At 32.0% G+C, this 16705-nt stretch overlaps 1 protein-coding gene across 1 annotated transcript in view; it reads left to right on the forward strand.

Moving 5' to 3' along the window:
* Positions 1-16705, forward strand: part of LOC132939787 (disintegrin and metalloproteinase domain-containing protein unc-71) — a 273188-nt gene that overhangs the window by 166470 nt on the left and 90013 nt on the right.

Below are 16705 nucleotides of genomic sequence, written 5' to 3' on the forward strand. Positions count from 1 at the left end.
AAAAATAATATATTTCCCTCGTGATTTTGTAATATAAAATCAGTTACTTCAGTATGGACGAGTATAGTATACGCCACTCTGGCGGGTATAATCTTGTTTCGTTTCTAGGGGTTAGCAAATTAGCGATAAAAAAAACCGGATAGAGACCGGATGTTGAGCCCTCGTAGAAATAGCGTGGTGGCGGTGGGTTGTGGTAATTAATTTGAAAGCAATAATAAATCATCGCATTCGGAACACGTTTTTGAGCTTCTAACCGAGTTCGACTATCTGACGTTTCTTAGTAGTTTTTCGACAGTAGTCTGTAGTTTTTCTTTGCACTCGCAGAAACTGTATTGCACGATAATAGAAAATCTACCCCTTCGTAGAAGTACCTACTATCTTGATTAGATTTTCAAACTTAAGACATCCCACGTAAACTTTTCGAGTACAAATGGCTGTCTAAAAAATTATTCATGGAAAAAGAGAAAAAAAATACACATCAAAGTGAAAATATCTAATCGCCTGCAGTATCTATAGTTGACTTGCTATTATTCGGTGAGATATTCAAATTAAATATTTTTTTTAACATTATCGAAGACCGAAACAGACTAAATAATTAGGTGCAATTCTCGAATCCTAAAAGTAGTGTATCGTTCAATATATTTGTGAATACAAAAATATATATTATTTATAACATAAATAAATAACATATTTTTCTCAGTGTGAAAGTGTGTTGATAACTATATTTATGGGCTTATGGCGTTTCGTAAAGACGTTTATGTAATAGTCTTAAACATAAAGGTATAAAAGTAATCATAATCGTTTTATTAGCTGTTCTGTAAAATATATAACATAATATACACGCACGCAATGTGTGTAATATATACACATTTTACTTACCGTATTTACATCAAAGCATGGTATTAATTAATTCTTTTACTAATCTGGTTACCCGCCCAATATATTTCTAGAGAGGGATCGATAAAGTTAATTGAAATCACACATACACAAGGAAAGTAATTCAATTTTTCCCCTTCAATTTCTTGCTTCAAAACTTTGGGATAAGGTCCAAAACCGTCTGTGATTTATGTACATGAAACGATATGTACTGAAACCCTACGCTCTTGATAGTTAAGTGGAATAACTATCGTCGAATTTAAAACCAATTATCCATGCGAGAGAACTTTATGTGAAAGTAAAGAAATGTTTGACTAACATTATTTATTTTATTTTTCCCATTTTATTAAGTTAAATTAAATAAGTCGAAAGACCTTTAGTACCTAACTATAATAATATTATTATTCGATAAATTAGTTAGAGACAACTTTTCTCCGTCAGGTATTTTTTCTTTGGGAGCAAACTACGAGAAAAATTACCGCCGAGTTGTGTGTGTGCGTGTATATATATAAATTATTATCATGGGAAGTTCAATTTGCATTTGTATACGCTATGTAAAATGGAAAACCATAACTTAATTTTTTTGCTCACCTATAAAATGTAATTTGTACCCTTATGATCCCAAACCCTTTGAATGACCACGAAAATGCAGTAAAAACTGATGGGTCACGTAGTTTTTTGATAAATCTCTCAATAGACTGTTGTGCTCAAAAGGAGACACTTTGATGGAGCTAAAATTCGCACCCTAATCCTCCACCCCTACACAGTTTTTACTAAACATCAATGGCTATACACATATTAATGTAAAGAATTTATGATAATATTTTTGTATGGTACACATAATATATTTTACTGAATTGTCTATTTCCCTGTTTATCAGGCTTACTAAATAATCTCTGAGTTATAATTATACTAAGAATTCATAAGTCAGATTCAAAATAAATTCAATAATTCGCCATATAAATATGCATATCAACCATAAGATTTTTGTTTTGACCTTACGAAACTCAAATTTTGATGTCTGGTATATAAACAGTGGTCTCGAATTGAAACTAAGCAATATAAAACTGTGTTATTGTATAGTAATATTATGTGCGTGGTATAGGTCAAACGACAATGGGTAGCGTGCAAGAACGTACTCGTCAAATGCTCATAATTATTGTTTTACATTAAATCATAAATTATAATAAAATATACTTTTCGGTATGGTTAAAAACAGAAAGGTTATATTTCAATTAATAACAGTAGCTTAAAAAGGGTCCAATAAATGTATATACATTTTTTTTTAAACCATGTTATTTATATTACACAGCGACCCAATTGTTGAACGCTATTTTTAAGTCCGATTAAAACTTAAAGACACGTATACGAAAATGATTAATATAGTTTAATCTAACTGCCGTCAATTTCGTCACGTAAAACATTAATGGCCCAATATAATATACAGGCATTTGTGGCATTAGTTGTGTATTGCAGAATGCGTTCATTAGTTCATTAGTATATTCTTAAGGATTTAAAATACTAAAATAGTAAAATGCACTATTTTGTTATTTAAAAACTGTAATCACGATTTTTCGAGAAAATTGTAAGGTTAAACTATTTATTTCCATTAAGTAGGTAATTTATATAATGTCATACCGTAGTTTACGTTTAGTATAAAAATGGAATGTACTGCGATAATATTATTTACCGAACTCATCGTCCCGGTCTAGGATGTATGGATGTTAGAGGTAAGTGTTGCCTTTTGTGATATTCAATTTTGAAACAATAATAAATCGCATTTTAAAACGATTCTAAACACTTGAAATGTTTTTATTTTTAAAATGCAATTTCACTCGTAAAAATTATGAGTAACGATTTTACACATTTATTTCTTAGTGACTATTACATATTAAATATTAATGAATACAATATTAATAACTATTACGCACGTCACATAGTTTAATAACGCGGAAATTAACTTATTATCCTCCATACGGTACTCTCCCCCATTGACGAAATGTTTGGGGGACTAAACCATCTTGAGTATAAAGTTATCTACCACAAATCTTGCACTCTATCTATAATTATGAATATATGAGCTCTTGTAATATTATATTTATATTTATTCATACGAATTGATAATTTATTAATAATTAAACCTAACCAACATACTATGTATATATGCGCCATGCGTGAAAATATTAGATTGAAGTCAGTTACCTAATTCTGTTTTTTTTTTTTTATAAATAAATCATATTTTATTTATGTAAATGAAAAAATACAGCCCTAATCCTCTCCTCCAAACAAGTTTACCGAGTCTCGCTAATGCTTTCCCCTCTTATATAATATGTATTCTTCGTATTGTTATAAAAGATAAATCATCTTACATACAAATGATGATACGCATACTGCATGATGAATATAAGTATTGTTTTAGAATGGATTTTGAATATGGTTTCAATGAACAGTAAAATTGAGTTCCCAAGTTCATGCTCCGGAAGCGATTTCTTTTTTCTACTTGTTTGTTTTCAGAGTTCTCGCACAAAATATGAAAAAGCACCCAGCCAATTTTCTCAAGCGATATTCATAACAAAATAAACAGCGTTACCCATCTGCTATAAAAAGTATGAGTTTCTATATAGCACAATACTTATTATATGTTCTAAGATATACCCATCCCCTCTCACCCCGAAATAAACTAAACTAATAGTGAAATTGTAAGATATATATATCTTTTTTTTATTGAACTATATATCATATATATTCCGTATGACTAATGACTACAACATTGGTTTTATAACAATAGTTTTTAATGTACCCGCAAAATGTCGTTTCATAATAATTATCATCATTTAGAATACTATTATAATATCCATTGTAATATATCGTACAGAGTTTTAGTTGTTTACCTACTTGTGTTTCTGAAACCACCATCATCGAGTTCACTTTCTTCCAAAGACGACACCGTCTACCCGAACCATCGCAGTTTTTAAACAAAAATCACACGAAATACCTACCGCCGAAAATGTTCCAACTATATTGTAACACAAAACAATCCAAGAAAGTTTTAACAGTTCTCTTCTAGTAACATGCTAATTTATTTTTAATCTTTATTACATATTTACATACACGGCTGAGATTCGTTTGGTTCAACCCGGCGGTGCAGGTTACAAGTCTCGAGTGCCTACCTATATTTTAATAGTTATTTATCGTGCAGGTCATAGTGTCCTGAGGGTTTCGTATATAAATCTTAAACATCTCTCATGCGCCGTCTGCGATGTAATTTAAAACTTTTGTTTAGCACCAACTCTTGAACCCCAGACCGAACCCGGTGGATTATCGTACCCGTCACGGCGGCGCCATCGTCTGTCAATCGAGCTCCGCTTATTATAACTGCACAACAACGCCGTGTAACGGTTAAATTCACGCAAATACAAGACTTTGATAAAATATACGGTACACTTGGTTGAAACGCACATTGCATGTACACAATGGCGTCACTAGAACTTCGAATGGCCGTGGGCCTCTAATATTACACGTTTAGGGGAAGGCAGTATCAGGAACGTGCACCCACCCACAAAAGATCCCGGCTAATAGGTTATAAGTAATTGAAGCGTTCTACAGCCTGTGTGTTTTCAATCACAATAACCCATACAATTTCGTGAAATCCATGAATGATGGGCGATCTCCAAATAGCCAGCCCAGCACCACCAACAATACGCTTTTCGAAGTATGATCGAATAACGGCCAGAACATCATACGTCTAAACTAAAATTGGACCCTACAAAATAATATTTTTCTGAAAAGGATCTACCCATCTGAATTTCTAGCAAAAGGTCCTTATCATCTTTGCTCTTTTATGTCTACTATAACTATAATAACCGTTCCCAAATTAGTACGATATCGCCGACGTCGTCGATCTAACAGGTAAAAGAAAACGTGAAGATTTTTTTTTTAATATATTTAAATAAATATAAGCGTGTATCAGTCATTATTCTAATAAGTAAATTTATAATATGTAGTAAACCAATTTAACTGTACAAGAATATCATTTTTTTTTTTTTTAAAGATCATCAGTTTTTAAGTTTTGCGACAATATAGTGATCTGTTTTTTTTGGATTCGTGACATTTGTCGACGAGCCCTCTAAAGTCATGCGCCCGTGGCTCTTTGCCCGTTATGCCACCCCATCGGTACGTCACTGCATGTTTATCTATATTGTTCGTGTAGGCAGTAAAATTATTACGCACGTACTTTTATGCACGAATCCAGTGCGACTACAATATTATTTTATAAAGCGAAACCAATATTGGATTATTATTATTATTTTCATCGTCATCGTCGTCGCCGTTGTCATCGTCGTCGTCGTCGTTCGATGACGTACTATAGCGCCGAGTATATCGCTCTATTATATAAGAACTTTATTTTCGTGGCACTTGACAATGATAATTTAATAATAATAATAATAACAACAACAATAACGACGACGACGACGACGACGACGACATCACAGGCCGCCGCCACTTATGAATATCTCATGATATTATAATAATATTATATTGAACTATATTATTATATAAAGTACGATCCGAGAGCGCACGTGTGCCACTACTGCTGCCGCCACCGCCGCCGCCCATTCCTCCGTCCCCCTTGCACTGCTGCTGCAATGTTATAACACGACTGTGATTTATAACAGTCCTAAACTCTGCGCCCGACAGCCTAAGTGTGCGTATAAATCTCTCGACGTGCGCCTTGTCTTGGAAGCGACAGTCCGGAAAACAATACTACACACACGCACGGCGGCGCGGTGGCGGCCCCGGGAAAAAAAAAATAAACCGTTTCTATGTTAATAATCTGTTAAAATAAAAATACGAAAAAAATAAATATGTACGAAAAAACGGAACCCGGAACGGAGTTGGGTGAAAACAGAGGCGGCGGCGGCGCCCGAAATGATAATATTATATAATATGCATACGGGGGGGGGGGGGACGAAAACCCTGCAGCAGTGTTTAACCGGAACGTCTTTCGCGCGATGGAAAACTATATATTCTACCCTCGCCTACCTCCCACACCCCCCCCCCCTCTTTACCCACACCCCGAGTGCAACTATAAAATATATCCTTACCGGATGTCGACGCTTCGGCGTATTATAGTCACCGTGTATTATCAGTGAGCCACGCCGGTTTCACGCACCAGAATTATTATAACCGTCTGCACTGTTTCGCTAGATACGTACAATAATAAAATATAATATTTCTGTTATCGTTGTAACGCGCGGCCGCCGCCGGTGGAGTTGAAACTGAACGGCGCTTTTCGATTCTCACTTAAATGTTGTATCGTAGGCTGCAGGTGCTTTGTACAATATTGTATTGTTACACTGTTATGCCACCTGTTCGTGTCGTACATAATATTATTGAGGCTGGTCGCTCGGTATAATGACCGACGAGTCGTCCAACGGTTCCTTCGAAGTACATGACATTATTTTGGCATACGATGATTTTTTTGGTTCGAACATCAACACGGTCGTAGAAAACGCGTTTGTCTATTTCAAACGTATCGCCGTACCTATAATAGTTGTAATAGTATTTTCTCTATATTGATAAATCATATTATGTTCTCGCACAGCTGTTATATTACGTGACGCGTTATTACCGTGTGAATTCTATACTTTTAAACGCAGGCACCAATAGTTTGTCAGGTCGACTATGTTTTTTGTCTACATTTTTGCAAACTATTCTACCAGCGGTCCTTCCCCACCCCGCGCGCCACTATAAATATCCTTCCCGGATGTCGCCGCTTCAGTAGTCGTGTACCAGCGAACCGTTTTCCCACTTTGATATTATCGTCTGAACTATTTGCTTGAAACGTATATGAAATAATAATACACTACTACTATTACTATTATTATTATTATTATTGTAACGCGTGGCTGCCTCGGCTGGAGTCGAAATTGATCGGCGAACACTTCGGAAAGCGCATTAAGCGTTTTGCGATTCCGACTTTTTGCTATCGGTACCTTTATAATATTATTATGTTATACCTACCCGATAGTGTTGTACATGTGTAGGTTAGTCGCTCGATGGTGATCGAAAAAATTTTGTCGTTTTTTTAACGGTCCCTTTGAAGTTCAAACGGGGATTTTCAACAACAATACGGTAGTAGAAATGCGTTTTTCTATTTCAAACGTATCACTGTACGTTGTAATAACAATATATTTTTCTCTATCGATATATCATATTATATAGGTAGGCACTCATACATTCATACATGACGCGTACTTCAGTGTGAATTCTATATTTTTAAACGTAAGTAGGTACCTATAATTTGTCAGGTCAACTAAAGGTTTTTCGTCTACATTTTTGAAAACTATATTCTAGGTGCACCCACGACCCACTCTATTTTCTCTATTGATACATTATATTATGTTCTCATACACACTGTTATACATGACGCGTACTACTGTGTCAATTTTAAATTTCTAAACGTTCCTATTATTTATTATAGCTTGTTAGGTTGACTATGTTTTTCGTCTTCAATTGTATTCAGTGTTTACCGAAACGTTAAAAATGTAAGACTTGTAATAGTCACTTTAAACATTAAAATACATTTAAAATCTCGATAAACTAAAAATTAAAATTAAAAATTGATTGTGTTTAAAAAAAAAACCGTACGTGTAATGGCAAAAGCAAATATGTCACGAGTTTATATTATCCGCCCGACTGTTCGTATCTTTGTCACGTTTTCCAAAATATTTATCATTAACGTACTTATACGTTTTGATTCTACCGATCTCACTTTCTACCGCGATACACACAGCATAACAAAATGTATCAAATGGAAATCGTTGTGTACTGAGCTGCATCAAGTATCTAAAGTATAAACACCGAAGAGTGTATTATTATATTTTCAACTTATCTTATGTATTTTTCATTTGTTACTTTATCCCATTTTCCGTACCTATGATTTATTTAAGACTTATGTTATGTTGTGTATTTTTCATCATCTCTTCTTTTGCTTATTTTATACCAAATATATTATGTGCACGTGTGTTATATAATATAAAGTCAAGTATTTTTTTTCACAATATTATCACGTTGTGAAAGTTCGTTTCACTAGAATTATTGATGACTTTGCAGGATTTCCGTTGTTGTTTATACCACCGCGAAGATAACTATGCAATAAACATAGATTCTTTTAGGGTTTCGTTCAAATATATTTTTTATTTTTACCGTTCATTCACATATTATTTTCTTTTTCCTTAATTTACAAAACGCGTGAGTAACAACATAACGCTATTTCGATATTTACAACTATAGCCAGAACTCAGAAGGCCTATAAGGTAACTATGTAATATTCTGTATTTCTGTAATAACCAAGGAAAATAGGTCGTAATAACCGATAGTCATAACTACCAATAAAATTATACGTATAAAACTTACCTATGCATTTTTCAGGCCCTTTACTTTTAAGGTCATAAAATGTCACTACCTGTGTCATTATAAACGATTTCTACTGTATATGAATTATATGTAACTGCAGTTTTACTGTGTATACTATTATTACGAATACCTAGAACGTCTTCTACGCAAAATTTTAAGTTATCTATTACGAGTTCATTGTATTCGTTTTATAATTTATTGGCTCTGAATTATTGCAAAGTGTAATATGTGTAACTAAAATCTATTATTAAAGTTAAAAATACATTTGGAATCAAAACTATTGTTTTACTTATAATGTATTATCTAAACAAACGCATTAAAGGTCGGGTCATTTGTCTTTTATCAAAAAAAGTTGCAAACAGTATCTATCTTAGTTTATGTACCTACTTAATTTGTTAAAGGATTTTTATAAAAATATAAAAATATATTATTTTAAACTTTAAACCGAAAATAATCCAGCAAAATCGTATTTTGTTTGTTTCAATCATGAATACTATTCAATATTCATAGCTGTGTTCCATAATTTTAATAACTAATTTTATTCAATTATGGAATCAATTATCATGAATAATTTATGTAAGCTATAATCAAAAGAATTTTGGAGTTGTGATATTTTAGAAATACAATCATGTCGTAAACGTAATTTTTTTGATATTACAGGTATCAAATAATCAATGCATTTTTAACATCAAAAAGATAAAATCAACCAACATTGCTAACATCTCGTGTAATAACTTCCCAGACGTATGACGATAGGAAACATTTTTAGATTTATATTCCAATTGATCGAGACACGAATGCGAAATGAGTGTGAACGATACTGAAAAATGCTTCCGGTGAGCTTCCCTTTACGGATTTGCATTTGCCTTTGGGGAAAACTTTTGCTTGAATCGATATTGGTTTATATATTTATATATTTATATATATATTTTTTTTTTTTTGAGGTAACGTTAGAGTTCAAAGTGAAAACTAGGGTCCGCCGATTCCTACAGTCTCTCTCCCTTGGATATATCATATATACCTATGTATATATATATGTCTCTGTCTCTATCTGCCTGTCTCTCTCTCTCTCTCTCTCTCTCCGTCCTCGGAGACTTCTCCCCGGAGACACATAAATTAAAGAGAAGATCGGTAACAGTTGACTTTTTTTTTGTACCACTATATATAATATAGTATCACGGGCCGATTGGAGATTGAGTGGTCGTCTTGCCAGATAACCCGCAATAAATAGCAAATCATACAACCATAAATAATCCATCTAATACCACTATACCATAGAATACCACGAATATCGAATACTACGTGAAATAAAATCAAAATCTTCTAAAAAATAAATATACATTAATATTGTATACCTATACAATATATACATAGACATATATTATATAATAGCAATCGTGACACTTTTGACTAGACGTCAAAAATCTATTGTCCCGTTTTCCTTTTTTTTTTATTATTTCTATTATTATTTCTGTACTCTGAATAGTATTGCACATGATAGCTTAAAAATGAAATCCTTATTGTGTGTCGATGTTACAATAGTCCAACAGAGTTATTGTTGGATATTTTTCTGTATTCATTATAATATAATATCCAAGATTAGTGTACGACTAAATAAAATAATATATTATTAGGGATGATTTTTTTTTTCGTCTAAATCATTATAGTTTTCCTCTAAAATTTTTTAAAATGTATATTATATTATACTATAATATTATTAGAAATAAGTAGGTACACGAAGAAATAAAATATGCGTGTTCTATTTATATATTATTATGCTGTCGTAATAGTTATATTATAATTTATTATTTTTTCAAATGTATTCATGCATACTTAAATCTTTTATCTGTAAATGATTTAACGGAAATCTTACTAGGTACCTACTTTAGTTTACATTGTACTGATAAATCTGAAATCCCTTATATTTATCGACTGTCGCGATTTGAAATAAAAATGTTATTTTACTGTCAATATTTTTAACACATTAAATGCGTACCTAAGTATAACGAATTAACGGAAAAAAGTTTTTATATTTATTAGGATTTTAGGTAGTTGCCTACATAATAGTCGCATTGGATAATGCACTATAATGCAAAACATAAGACCAAAAGTTTGAAAAGAGGTTTTACTAAAATTGTTTTCCGTGAACAATTACGAAAAAATGATAATGTATAAATTAATTCATAAACTAAATTTGTCAAATGACTTTATGAAAAGTTTAAAGCTTTGTCGTTTTGCTTACAAATTCATAATACAACTCCCAAAAGATGATTAAGACAAATAGGTGTACTCGGGACGATTTAAATAATGCTGGTTACACATTTTTATGTACAGGTATACCAGCCGCATTATAATATAAATAAACAATATGAATAAATAATTAGCTAATGCTGGTCGCATAAATATTTTTAAATAAGCGTTGCGTTAGTTGGCGAATAATAAATTAGACGTTGGCGACGAGTTTCAAAACAGCTTCGAACGTTGAAATTTATAGATTCCGGACGGGCAAACACTCGGAATATATTTTAGCGACGCTTATACTATATAACTAGCTGTAGCTCTTTCCGTCTACCGTAACAAGCTTAACTGGGTTCAGGCAGGGATTATGCATAATTCTCGTGATGGCATTTAATATAGGGTACTGTATCCAACATAATTATATACATCATTTAAGCATAAAACGATCGTGTTGACACGATTTAAACATGATAATATTTAATAATTTTAATTCGTTTTGTATCGAATCGGATTATTTTTCAATAATATTAAAAGAGATCAGACATTAGGTAATTTACCCCTGTATGTTGCAATTCGAACCATATAATAGTGTTTTCCGCGTCCTAATCTACGACATCATTGTCATAAGAAATAACACGACAGAATGATATCATATTATTGCCGATGATATTATTATACGGACTACACGCACACAAGGTATGCGCATTTTGTACGATAACAATAATAATTTATTGGCCATGTGAAGGCACATTCAAGTAAAAATTACAAGAGTTGTAATTTTAATTTCAAACTTGTTACAACACCAGGAAAATGGACAGTGCGCATTTTCTATGTGCGATGTGCATTATAGTCGGTTAGAATTGAGTTTCCAATAAATTGTGATGTAATTTGAAAAAGGAAAAGGAAAACAAGCGAAATATTATCACATGAAATATTATGATTAATGACCGTATGCGTACAACTATATGGTTACATTCATATATGATTAATGTACTCGATATAAAAATGAAAAGCAAACCAGTGAGTTCTAAAAGCACTCCGCGCGAACATTTTTTTTTTCGTTCGAAACTGAAAAATAAGTTCTGTAATAATATAATTCTGAAAGTTTATTTATGTTGGATATGACGGAATTTTTTTTTACTTTTTATATAATATAATATATAATATCTATATACTCACGTGTATATTTTAATATAGTATTATTATTGATACGTCCGCCATCACCGTCAGTGGTTTATCCAATATTACATAAATATTTCACCGATACGGAAGGTCGATCGCCAGTAATTGTAGTTGTATCACTCCAAACGTGTCCAATCGTCGAGACTATTCATCGGTGCGAGGTGAAATGTCGACAAACAGAAAAACGATTTTAAAATTTTTTTTCAACATCAAGATGATAGGTTAGTTTAAAATATATTGTGAACATTTTAATATGCGCTAAATACAGTTGGTAAAAGGTTGAAGTATATCGTAATAACGAACTAGTAATCGATAACTCGAGTTGAAAAAGAAAACGTATAGACAACAATATTTTATAATCCTCGTGCAGTTATGTAGTGTGCGATGAATGTTTAACAATACGGTTTATTATTATTATTATTATTATTATTTGGAAAGTAAATTTTACGAGCCCAGGAAAAAATAACGATTAACTTAATCGTAACTAAGTTAAATCGACATTAATTTCCACCGCATTACATTTAAACTTTTACAGTTAAATATGCAAAACTGCCTAATTTGACGTGTTACCCATGCTGAAGACGTATGCTGATGTAAACTCATAAGAAATTATAACTAACTCGAATTCATTATTCGATATTAATACCTTACCTATGTACTAACAGTATTTTAAAATTGAATGCAAGTTATATTTGATTCGTTTTCGTATAATTTTCTGAAGAACAATAATATAATATATAGCATACTGCAGATAACGTCTTCACATTATAATTTAGACCAAACATCATATTATTGTGTAGACAAATAGACAATGTCTACTTTATTGCTGTTTATTACATGGGTTTGATTGAAACAATAACGTAGGTAACTATTCGATTCAGTTTTGTACGGTTCGTTGTTTTTATCAATCATAGAATTTTCGGGGTCATCAAATCTATAATCTTACTTCAGATGACAATATAATTGGGTTCCAGACAAAATTATTATTATTATCAGAAATAATTATTGTTGAAATTTCCGGATAATTCGATTTTAACTGAGTAGGTTAACAAGTGTATTTGGGAGTCGAATATAAATTGTATTATTAGAAACAAATTTTTTTGACTTGAATGTGTGTGATGTTGGCCGGATAAATAAATTATAGGTGGTATTGCTCAATTCGTTAGTAATCGTAAGTTGAATTTGGAATTTGGTAGTTCACCGATTAAAGATAATATGCACACAATTAACCCTGCTATATTCACACTATCCCGCCCCTTCCCCACTTTTTCCAAAATACGACAGACAAATTGTAAGTTGTAGAGCTTAATTAGTAAGTAATTGGGAGTTGGTTTCGTAAGTTTCGCAGAGACAAGTTGTAACTGAAATTAACTTAAAGTAGTGTCTAGTTCACATTATCGTCCCACTTTGTCCAAATTGCACCGGCGGACTACTAAACCAGAATTGCTTACAAATTAAGCTCTACAACTTGCGATTTTTCAAGTGTAATTTAGACAAAGTGTGGGATGGAGCTCACCAACTCCACACACGTGTAACTTGTGAATTTGCGACAGTAATAGGACTAAGATTTGACTAGTCACCATGCGTGTTGTTAATTTCGTATCTACCTCTAAATATATGGATGATCCCGTTGGTAGATCAAATATTTTGAGTATAGAAAAGGTCGACCGTCATATTAGAGAGCTTTTGCACAACTCCGGTTAAAAATAAGCTATGAATCCGATAACGTTATTTACAAAAACTAGCCTTTGCGCATGCGCTCCGAATATCAGTACGGTAATATTTGACTATGGTAATCGGTTATTTCAAACATTGTAACGGGCACCTGGTTAAAATCGGTTATTATCTTATGAAAATATTAAATATTCATTATAACGATAATAATATAACCATAAAACATAAACCAGTTAAAAGGTTTATGGCTATTATGGCTATAGTTACAAATTACAACGGGATAAAATAGTTTATCGGAATAGTATAAGACATACAATAATATAAAAACTTTAATATAATATAATATAAAAGTTTCAATTACAACGTTATCGTAATATTACCGCATAATTTAACCGAACGTTATATTTACAGGAGTGTTTAACGGGCGTTGTGCATAACTTTCTATTTTATATTTGATATTCCACTAAAAGAGACATCTCACTCTTATCGCCGTTTTCCCTCAATCGGCTACCTCGCCGTCATCCCTCAAACTGCTATCGTCTTCATCCCTCGGTCGGCTAACCTCATATCCGTCCCTCGGTCGGGTGTCTAGCTCAATCCTCTTCGTCGTCTTTCGATCGGCTAACCTCGTCGTTCGTCACTTCATGTACATCGTCGCTCGCGCGCCCGTCCGTGTGAACGTTTTTATGAAATCGATTGGGGCGTGTATGATTGTATAATAATATTGCGATGTGGTTTTATCTGGTAACAGCCATGTCGACGACGATCGCCATCGCTATACGGTGCAGTAATAATAATAAATTTATTCGCAAAACAATAATCGCCAACGCGTGGCTACGGGTGAAGGGTGGGGGACTGTACGGGCGTAAAAATGACACTGCGTCCACTTCGGAGTGGCAAATCGTAAATCACGTCATGCAATGATTTCCGCGAGCAACAAGTGCGCGGGCCGCTCCGATCGAAATTTAATTCCGCGGAACGGCCGTCGAACGTCGAACACGTAATAAAAGAAACGGTCAGTCCGACAGTTTATGATATTTTATTACAGTTATGTGTACACACACTTATCGGCGTTATGAGTGTGAAATATCTCATTGGAAATTTCCCATTTTGAAATATTTCGAACATGGAAATTCCCCCATTCTTGAAATGTCTCGATGGAATATTGAAATGCATTCCAATCATTTGTTTATTCATTTCGCCACAATATAATAATATTATTACAACGAGTTTCGAGGACTAAATACATGAAGACCGTAGGACTTAGTCATAACTACCTACACGTAGATGATCACTCTCACTAATTTTGTCATTTCGTCAGTTTAGTATTAGGCAGTGACTTATATCAGAGTCTTGCAGATGACTTATATTATAATGATATATTTAAACATACGCCATACCGAATTTTAATCGAAAACAGCGATTATCAAAAACATGATTTATTTTTTTTTTAAACCTGACCCGTAAAAATATAATATGACACATTGCTGCTTAAACACATTTCGTTATTTGACTCGTTTGTTATTAGTAAATATTATAATCGTTTGTGTGCAGTAATAATATTGTTCATTAAAACTCATTAAACTCGCTCACAAAAGGTTTCCCCCAAGTTAATTTTTTTTTCTTTTTAAAAGTTTTTTCGTTCGTTCGACCGTAATAGTTTAATTATTTAATACATTATTAATAAAGTGTCACTGAGAAAAGATTTTGTGGCGCGCTCTTATAAAAAATTATATTTTATTATATAATATAAATTTAAAGAAACCTAGGAAAAATGCTAAAGTTTCGTTACACAAAATATCAAGTCGAGCAATGTTACAACATTTATAATAATATTATAATTGTGTAGGTATATGTTACCGGTACATTGGAAGCCCAAAAGTGTATACCACCACGCAACCATGCTCACTTTTCTAAGCATTTTAAGTACTTAATAACTTATAAGCTTTAAAAATATATAATATTAATTATAGTATGCAGTACTGATTATACAAAAGTCCAATAAATTAATATTAATAACTATAATCTTTAAATCATCACAGTTCCCATGTCTCCTAAGCCTATCATCGTGGACTATTATTATCAATTTACCTTAGTGCATACATTTTGATAACTCAGAAACTATTAGATTTAAATTTGATTTATACATTTCAACATTTTCAAAAATTTATCTGTTAAAAAAATTAAATATTTCAGTATTTTAATAAGTTTTGTTTTATTTTAAAATAAGTTTTATATTTACATATAATTGTCATCAATCGCCTTCATAATTGTATGGTACCTAAATGAACACCTAATCTTTGGTATTATACATTTAAAATGGTATTCAACATTTTTAAATATTTTAATGTTTAAATGATACAAGTAGGAATACAATTGTATACGTGTATATTGTAGGTATACCTCCTGAATTCTTACATTAGAGTTTAGAACACTAAACATTGTGTTAAAAAAATAAATAAATTGTATTTTATTTGTGTTAAAAAAATTTCAATGTTTCACGTTTTTGTGAAATATTTCACCATATAGTTAGAATTATTTCACTATATACTTCAAACACTAGTTAAAAATGAGCAGTACAAAGAGGTGTTGAAAGTAGTTTAAATCGCTTTAAAAAACTCCTCGAATGACATAAAAAAAGTACTTTCATAAAAATAAGTATTTAATGATAGTACGGAATTTTTAAATAATTATACTTCAAATTCCAAAAATCATAATTTGAATAAATTAACGATTAAAGGTTAGGTTTAATCGGGATGATCATGCTTAGTGAATAATTTCCATAATACGCGAAATAAAATGTAATAAAAAATGTTGGTGTAAATATTTTAATAAATTATAAGTAACGTTTTGAGGGATTTAATTCACAAGTGGTGCTCGTTAATAATCAACACGTCACCGTGGAATAAATCCAACGAATAACTTCAAAATCCAAACGTTATTCATTTGATATCAATATGCACCGAAGAACACCACGACCGCGTTCAGACGTTTTAATGCCCATTAGGCTGTGTATTAATATTATAAACATTTATTTTGAAATATACATCATAATATAAAATAATATGGAAATCTTGTAAAGTAATTGAGTCATTGTATTTCAATCATTTTCTGGTACTTACCACCTACCGGTTGCCAAGCATTACCTATACTATTGGTATTTTAAATATTGTTCGTGCTTAAATACTTATGAAATAAAATAATTTACATCAACATACATCATAAATACTGTTTAATTTAAAGATAAATCGAAATCTGCACCTATTATTTTAGGTTTAACAACTATTTTTAACAGATAAATGATTTGAATAGTTAT

The sequence above is a fragment of the Metopolophium dirhodum genome, chromosome 2 (genome assembly GCF_019925205.1).
Source record: "Metopolophium dirhodum isolate CAU chromosome 2, ASM1992520v1, whole genome shotgun sequence".
Classification (NCBI taxonomy): Eukaryota; Metazoa; Arthropoda; class Insecta; order Hemiptera; family Aphididae; genus Metopolophium; species Metopolophium dirhodum.